Genomic DNA, 9,881 nt, shown 5'->3' on the forward strand with positions numbered 1-9,881 from the left:
AAATGTTTAGACTGGCATTTTGATCAAACCTTTATGATGACAATGTAAACTCTCACAAGGAAATTCTGACTACTCCTATTCAATTCCAAATACATTTTATAATCTGTTGTTCTTCAATTTCAGTAGTTACTGATGCGCTTCTCCAGGCCATCATTTGTACAAACATCATTGGCTGTGTTGTTGGTTGTAAATCAGCCAGAGCAGTTTATTGGCTGCTGACAGGTGGCATGTACATCTGTCCAATCTCATATCCCTGGTGTGATTTTGTTTGTCCACAAGATCAGGAAGTCCACTGGGAAATATATCAGTGTCAGGAGCTGGAGGATTTACCAACTTCCCCCCACAGCTGACGTGTATTTCATAGCTACTAGACCAGCCTTTAGAAAACATCCTGTAATTAGCTTAAGTTTAGCATAGCATAACTTAGCATAAGTTGTCATCAAAAGTGCTGTTCCTGGGTGTATCTGGGTCCATGATCTGCATCTGGGTTTTTAGATCAGCCACAGCTGGGTTTTTATATAATTTATATCAGCCACTAGCTTTCTTACTTCGTTAGCCACATTAGCATTGCTGGTTGTTAACTTTGCTTAAATGAAGCTTTCAGCTGCATTGAGAAACATTGAGAACACTAAATGAGATGGTTGTAAAAAAGAGACGAGGCCCAGCAGGTTTGAAAGAACAACAGTCAACTGTTCATCAAGGCAGTATTATGATAACATGCAGCACTCAGCACACCTGGCTGGGGGTGAGCATCACAAAGCCATAGTATCAGTAGATTGAAAATAAAAGAAAGAAAGAAAGAAAGAAAGAAAGAAAGAAAGAAAGAAAGAAAGAAAGAAAGAAAGAAAGAAAGACAGACAGACAAATTATGTAATCAAAAGTAAATAACTGAAAAGTATAAAAGAATAAAGATGATTCATGAAGAAAAATGACAGAATAATTAAAATGGAAACAGTCATGGGTTAAAAAGAAACCAAGATGGAAAGAGGAAGAAAAGCAACATCATGAAAGAATGTTCAGCGAAGCAGCAGCTTTTATCTGTCACTTCATTAGGAGCTCTGAGCTCAAACTGTCTTCTTGGATTTTCCCACTGAAGTTTGCTTTCAAGAGGAATTGCTTTGTCAGCTCATTCTTTTTGGTCTGTGTGGCTTTTGAGATTTTCCCCCAATACTTCTATCTCAGCTACTGTGTAACGTTGTCTGTACTATTTTCTATGATTTTAACCCAGGCTTCACACAAACTGTTAGTATAAGAGGGGAGAGTTTACAGTAATTAAAACAGGCTCAGATATTTTGAGGATTTTATGTACATCTTGTACTATCTATATACATAAATGTGATCACGATGATTTTGATACACAATAATGTTAAACTTGTAGAAAGAGCAACCGGTTCCTGTGCTGCTCACACACCAAGCATCAGGTTTAGACAGTCTGGAAGAGCAACATTCCTAAACACACACAAACACAAAAACAGGGCCTTTGTCATCATCACCATTCAGGTTCTGTGGACATTTCCATAGACATGCTCCTAGAGTTGAAAGCAAAGAGAGACAATACACATACAGCAGTGTGTCCAGGTGCACTCACTCAGGAGGACTAGCATGCAGGCTTGTGCATAGATTTACAAAAACACAGTGAGCCTGCACTGAGTTTACATGCTCAATTGGTGTCATCTAGTATCTGTTATCTAGCAGTTATCCCCAGCCATGTGCATGTCTTTCAGTGGTATACTGCATATCTGAGGTGTGAATATTATACAGTTTGTGGAAGTGCACATAATAATTTATTTTCTATTTATTTTATACTAGAAGTATATGAAGTAAATTTTAGACTGGAAATGATTGCTACCCTACCTCATTGTCTCTTTGGCAGAGGTCTCAACCACCGGGTTACAACCCAGTACCTGGCCGTGGAAGAGTTGTTACTGGATTGCACGTATGTTTCGGGGAAAGGTCAATAGATATTGTCGAGTTCCGACAATATGACACTGTATTATTTATTGTGCACTTTGCACTTTAAGAGCCACTATCCAAATTTACATGGCACAACTTAAAAAAAATAATTTCCACACCTGTAACATTGTATAGTTAAGTATTATTGACTGTTAAACAGAGAGAGAGAGAGAGAGAGAGAGAGAGTTACTGATTAAAAAAAAGGAAAAGAGGCAGTTCACATGCTCCAGTATGTCTTATATGTGGAGATACAGTAAAAGTGTATCACTAGTGTCTAATATTTGATTTATAATTTATGAATTATATTAGAAAAAGAATAAAAGAAATGATCTGATTCAGTACACTAATGTAGTACACTGCGTATTTGCAAAATGACGTGGTGTTTCAAGGTGGAGTCAAAGGTTATTTTAAGCTTAAGTCTTATATTTCATTAAGCTGTTGTTGCTGACTCACATTCCAGCATCATGATCCGGAAAGCACTGAATGAATGAATAAATGAATAAACAGCCGATCCGTTTTTTTTCCTGTCGTTCCAATAAACCTTACACTGTCCAGACACACACAATTCTTGGACTGTTTTGACACCTCACTTATTTGCTTATAACACAAGTCATTATATCATCATGTGCATTTCACAAGGCAAAGAGTTTCATATGCAGGAAATTGTTTGCATGCAAATGGTATCGACAACTGGCACGGAATTATGTACACTTTAATGGACACTTTTAATTGGTTCTTAGAGTGAAGGTATGTAAACATCTGCAAAAGTGCTTCTTGTTCATGCCTCTATGTGCAGTTACAGAGATATTGTAGTATTAATTAAGATGATGAATTTTTTCCTTAAAATATGTTGATGCCATGTGAAAGATGTGTACAAAGATATGTGTTCTATATGTACTGTGTGGAGAACTGCTCTTTGGTTATTAACATAAACACAGGTGTTGTATTTCACTTCGGTTGAGAGTGTATCTGTCTCAGCGCTTATATAGTTAGAGTTATAGGTTAGAGTGTGTATTGGCTGCATTTAAAAGTTATTTGCTGAAAAAAAAAAGAGATTTTCTGCTGTGGTGATACAATGGCTTTGATGTCATTTTGTTCAGAAAACAACTTAAAGATGGAGACCCTCTTTTTTTGGTAGTCTAGGGTTCAGTAATTGTGCATGCTGCTGACTACCAGTGTATTTTTTTTTTTTTTTACGTCAGTCTAAAAATTTTAACTAAAGATAACAAAGGTTTAATTGGTCTTTAGCATGTTATGACAATAGATCAGCAACTATGGGTGGCAGGATCTGTAGCAAAGAGTGTGTAAGAAAAAATAACACTGGACAAAGCACAAAGGTCCTCAGATGGGATATTTGTAGAATGGTGGAAAGAAAAAGGCCCAGCTTTAGAAAAAATTAGGAAGGGGTTTAGTTTATATTGGCTAAATAGAGTGTGTGTGTGTGTGGGTGACTTTACCATGTATGTAAAAGGGTGAGTGTGCAGGTGTTGTGGCTGAAACTGGACAAGACATGAGCTCCTAACACCTGATTGCACACACAAGCGCACGCAACCTGATGCGTGCGGTACATAACGAATCCGGTCTTGTTGTAATTTTGTCATTCACTTCATGTCACATTTCATTACGTTTGTTATGGACAGAGGCCTCTTCATCAGCCCTGTTAATTCCTTATTGTTGTGGGCGTTACATTTTTTTTGTTTTTTTTAGATCTTTAATCTCCCATGTATTATACCAGTGATTGATTTTTACTGCGCATTACAGTGTATAAAAAATGTACACGGAATATAAAAAGTCTACTCTGTTTTTGGCAGTTTTTTTGTGATGTTAAAAAACTGAATTTGAGTTAATTCACTTTTCTCTTTTAAATGGAATATAACAACTAATTAAATTCAAGTGGGAAAGCAAATAGAAATGTTTCAGAGGAAAAAACAAGTGTTCATTTACCTGATTGAACTTCACCACAGAAAATACATCTTTCATCAGTGAAGTGATTATGATTAAGGAGTATTTTCCACATCACCAAGAACAGGATGTCTCTCCATGTCTCTCCAAAAAATGCCGAAAAGGACAAGAAGAAAACATATCAGGGAGGCTGCCAAGAGACCTACAGCAGCATTAAATGAGCTGCAAGAATATCTGCCGACTTAGCAGTCATTCCCTGCATGTGACAACAATATCTTCTATTCTTCACATGTCTGGGCTATGAGGGTAGGGTGGCTAGACAGAAGCTCTATCTCATGAAGAAAACATCCTGCTTGCCTTAATTGTCCCAAAACATGTTGCAATATGTGTTGCGGTCTGATGTGTTTTTTATTCGTTAATCCTGTGAGATAATGACTGGGAGAAGGTAGAAAAAAGATTTGATATTAGTGTAATTCTTTTAATCGCAAAAAACTTTTTATTTTAAGGGTTGTGTAGATGTTTATGCCCTCAGTAGGTATACATTTAATTTAAACTTTTCAGTTTTACTTCTGGATAATAAAACTACTACTCTGAGTCTGAGAACAGCAGCGTTTAACCCACATGCAGCGTTTAACTGCTCACATCATGCATCCTAAACCCCTCTCAGCCTCTACCCTGACAGAGATGCAAAAGAGAATGAAAGGGGAGGGGAGGTAAGAAAATGTTTTTCTTTCTATTTGCCAAACCTTGCATACACACACACACACACACACACACACACACACACACACACACACACACACACACAACTTCTATTTTGAAACCACCTTTTGGCAGCAGCACCAAATCAAAATGTATAGCTGTGTCAGTAAGGGAGCGCTGGCGGGAGTTGGCACGGTGTGGTCTCATGTTGACCTTTCTGTGGTTCCTTTTTAATTGCATCTCTTCAGAGGTAAAAAGAAATCCACTGATGGATTTAGAAGCTGGTGTGGGTTAGGGGCCGGATGGTACAGGGCCAATAGCATGCTGGTGTGTGATGGTAGATGAGGGGTACCACACATGGAACTGCCGCTGTTCAGCCCGATCAGCAGTTTTCTTCATAGGCGCACACTGGCACGCGGCATTGGTATTAGAAGACGAGGCATATAGCCACATTTGTGTTAATGTGGTGCCAGAACACTGCGTTGGATAGCCTTATTACAGGAAAGAGGAACTGTGTACAAGGCCGGTCCAAACCACAACTGCTTCTCCGAGTCCTGAAAGACAAATCTAGCTCAAGAAAACATGGCTACATTCAAAGAATTTCTGTTTTTATTTATGGACTGAGCTCAGTTTACTTATAGACACTTTGAGACTAAATGTCAGAATACAAAATAAGTTGATTTAAAAATGTTGAAAAAAAGTTGAAATGATTTTTGGTGAAAACATCTGTAGTTCAGTTTTACAGTTTATTTAAAAGAATATATAACTGCAGTATATTCAAAATAAAATTTATGCATCCTGCAGCACAGTGGGAGAATTATAACATCAGGAAAAAAGCATGTTTTATTTTATATATTTAAAAATTCCTAATTTTATTTTATTCTTAAAAGTTCATCCCTAATGAGCATGCCAGAGGTGGTGTTGACAAGAACATTGAAATGAACATGAAATGATATGAAGCAGAAACTCTGACAGGAAACCAACGCAAAAGTGAAGCATCAGGCATGAATATTTATTCATTTTAGATCTCTCATGAATTTTATTGAGATTATAAGCAGTTCACTGATGGAGACCTGAGTGGTTTTTGTGGTGACTGCAATCCAAAGTCATCACAGCAAAACTGTTCATTTTGATTGCAGTGTTAAGCTATCTTCATGGTTACTCAGCGGTTACAGTAATCTTGTGTATCTTCAGGCTATTCATGTGGAGCCATCCCTAGCGGTACCTGGTCTAGGAAACTGTCTTATGTATTGAACTAATACATACACTGATTTATTAGTGATGAATCATTTAAATGCTTTTATGCAGTTTTCGGCCACCATGGCCATGTCCAACATTGTTAGTCCATCAGCTCAAGACATCAGTTTGATTGGCTTGACAACAGTTGATAAAGGAGTAAGTGTTTCCTGATCTGCCATTCAGAACACCGATTGAGCAGCTTGTCAATGTCCAGGCGTTTCCTGCAATCAAAGTGAGTGAGAGAACATCTGGAGCTCTGCGAAACCTTCAAACCCTGGTGGCTCATGTCTGATTATAATGCCTGTTTGTTCTAAGGGGACTGACTTCCCATTCTTGCTGGGGCAAAGGACAGGGGAGGAGGTCACAGGTCATCAAGTATACAGCTCATGCAAGCAGTTTGTTGAATTTTGGCTTCTTTGGGTTTAATGTTATGGCCCACCCAAGAGAATGTGCTTGCATGTGGGCAGTAATGATTGATATTTCTTTTTGCATTATTTAGTGCCAAACTATCAACGTGTCCTCTTCACTAAATACACACACACACACACACACACACACGCACGCCTATGCCTTTTTTTTTTTTTTTTTTATGTTGGCTCCTGCATCTGACCTACTAATCCCAAAATAAGAAACTTGCCTCTTGCCAGATTGAGCTTGGATTTGATTGTATACAGAAACAGCTTGTGATGTACAGCTTTGGCACCTGGAAGAACTAAAGCACTCACTCCTCCTGGACAGCTGAGATTAAAGTGAGATAGCGCTTATCTGATCCCTGCAGCTTGAAGATATCACATATGCCTTATTCTAGTCATAACACTAGCCATGACAAATTTAGATTAGATTGTAACAGTTGTATTAACAATCTTGTTTTGTGTGTGTGTGTGTGTGTGTGTGTGTGTGTGTGTATGTGTGTGTGTGTGTGTGTGTGTAATTAACAGTAAGTTTTGCAATGAGCTGTACAAAGTTTTCTCAAATAAACTAGTTTTGGTTGTAGCTGGAAAAATGATAAACAATGGATATGATAAACAACTGCTTGAAACTTGGATGATGAAAAGTTAAGCATCCTTGTGTGTTCAGTGTAGGTAAAAGAGGGTGTCTCCAATATGTTCTCTTCTCATGTCCTTTATCCACAGTAAAATGTCCCCTGCCAAACCAAATGCTGTGTTTATTTAGACAGGCAGATTGGCAAATATTTTTTCCTAAGCAAACCTAGAAACCTAAACATAGGAACCAGGTTTCTTTGGTAGAATTGGGCATTCTTAAATGATTAATTTCCCCCATGTTTTTGAGAGCAGTGAAATTGTGTGTTGGAAAGTTCAGGCTCCATGTGCATATGTGGGACTTTCATTAGAGCCAAAAGTCGTAAAACATTCCAAAAGATGGGACTAATTTTTTTTTCTCAACACCCTTCCATTGGATTTGTTGCTCTTTTTCAGTGATGGTTACCATTAAATCCTCTCCACCTAAATACCATCTTAGTCAGCATAATGCAGGTTAGAAACAACAATAGCAGAGCAGCAGATACAATTAGCACATTTTGACATTTACACTGAGCAAGATATTAGTTAGGAATTGGGCTTATCTGTCTGCCAACTAAAGCTAATTGGATGCAGATGTTTGGGGGCGATCTTCTTTATTGAAAAATTTGGGTTTAATTGTAGGCACATTTTGTCCTTAGCAGCTGTTCTATCACACTCTGACCCCTCTACGCTTCCCTCTTCGGAATGCTACTCTCTATTATTGATGGCAGATTTAAAATTCTATAGGATTTCCACATTTCCACAGGATAATAACAGAATGAATTCTCATTGCCACCATTTTTTGTTGCTTTATTGTTCCAAAATGAAGTTTTTAGTTTTAGTTCATTTTAGTTTAAATGAAGTTTGCTTGGGCATGTTTTTGGAATCAAAAACACTATAGAAATAAACTTGACTTGACACTTTATACACCTTAATATCCAGCACATTTACTTTAAAGAGTGCTGTTTTATTATCTAAAAGCTTGTGCACAAAATACTTCTTGCACTTTCTTGTTTTTGTCAAATGTTTCTCAGAAGATAGTCAAACACTATTGTGTTCTCATAATCACAAGTACTACTACTAGATTATTATACTACTACTAGAGTCAGCATTTGTGTGGTTCAACATCTCATTCCTTGTCCATCCTGTTCTTATCATTTCAAATTCTGTTGAAGTATAAATTACCTACATAAATTTTTGTTTCATCGAAATATACATTGATTTACTAGTATTTGCAGATGTGGTGCCATCCTTGGGGAAAAATGTACGTCCTCTCCACTAAATATCTGAGTATAACCTATCGTTGCACTGAGTGTTAAAAAATGGGAACTTCAATAAGAAATAATAGACATCCACATTGGCAAATATTTCTTAATGAACTAACTTGAACATTTTCTATGAATATTTTCAGGAGAGGACAGTTAGTAATTGGGTTGCTGTATCGGGATAGGTTAAGTTATTAATTTAATTCATCAACTTCTTTACCAACACACAATCTGAATTAAATTCAATAAATCTTCTCAAAACACAACGTTTTATGTGCAGACTGTGTGTCTATGAAGTACAGAGCCATTTCAACTATAATATACGGTGCATTACACAGATTGATAGAAGGAGATGCAGATCAGAAATACTTGTTTCCAATTCAAAGGCTAAGAAAAAGAAAAACTCTTAAAATTTTCTAATGCCCAGATTTTTGGGCTAGTTTCAGCTATTTTGTGTGGTGTATGATGTGTAGTCAAGCCCCCAAGTTTGCTGAAGCCTGGTTAATGATACATGTTAGAGCATAATAATCACTGCTGGATGACTGTATGTAATTGACTTATAACTGCCTAGAAAAGGATTATTCGTAGTATTTCACCATGTTGATTATAGCATAAGGCAACTGTAATAGTGTGGTAGTGAGTCATTTTTGTTTAAGGCATGTGATTATTATTGACCCACCATTTCTGAACTCTCAGGCTATGACCCACTGCTGAATCCCATCATTGCGGGTCTGCTGCTGTTGGACTCTTAAATAACTGAGTCTGCTTGAGAGGCACTGTACCATGGCAAATCCAGCACTTTGCCTTATTGTACTGGACATGTGTATATACACAATGTACAATATAGCCTTTTTTGGCTAGCATGCCCTCATATCTTTTGTCTTTTGTGCTTCACAAACAAATCTACCATTATACTTACATCACCACACCAAGGCCCCTGACCTCTCCTTTAACAACATGGCACTTACAATTCCGTACCCCAGACGAAGATCACACTGTGGATGAAATTCCAACAGTAGATATGCCTGTCCATTTCTTTAATAACTCTTTAAGAATTGTATAAAAATAGTATCCCCATGCCAGGCTTCCATTACAAACTAGTTTGATAAAGATAATTGTTGTCATTCAGCAGACTGTTAGTCAACCATTATAATTTTTTATCTGTCATTATTTACCTTCAGGCCTCTGCTTGTATGTTGTTTAAAATCATTAAATTTCTTATTACACATTATTATTGTGATAAAAAAAGAGATTTACTGTGTAGAATTTCTGTAAAATAACAACAACAAAAAAAAAAACAGAGTCTCATAGTTACAATGGATTCTTTGAATGTTTGAGCCTGATCGTTGAGTTTGGAAGAGAGCCAGCATGCCTGGACTCTTAAATTCAGTGAATAATAGGATCCTTTTATTGAAGGTATGAGAGGAGAGAGGCACACACTTTCATACACACATACGCTCAGGTACCTGCCACTATCCATACACAGAGTACCCTGTGTTCCTGCAACTGAGGGATCTGCTGTGATGTATACAGTCTCACCCAATCACTGCTCTCAGTTTGTCTGCAGTGCTTGTTATTTATGCTGGTATTATTGTGTGCACGTGTACATACTTTGTTTAACATGTTTTCTATCCTGCTAAACACGGCTGGGCTGTTTTATCTGTTTGTGTTCATCTGTGTCTGAACAACAGCTTGCAGCTGGATTGTTGTTCTTTTGCCAATGCTAGAAGGAGATTTGTATACATGTGTGCAAGCTTGTATTTATATCTCAGTGAGGAATAGAATGTTTGGACCTGTAATA

General features: G+C 37.3%; 1 protein-coding gene across 1 annotated transcript in view; it reads left to right on the forward strand.

Moving 5' to 3' along the window:
* Positions 1–9,881, forward strand: part of coro7 (coronin 7) — a 131,747-nt gene that overhangs the window by 77,875 nt on the left and 43,991 nt on the right. The gene's annotated exons all lie outside the window — the stretch shown is intronic.

Source organism: Silurus aristotelis (assembly GCF_946808225.1).
Source record: "Silurus aristotelis genome assembly, chromosome: 17".
In the NCBI taxonomy this organism is placed as follows: Eukaryota; Metazoa; Chordata; class Actinopteri; order Siluriformes; family Siluridae; genus Silurus; species Silurus aristotelis.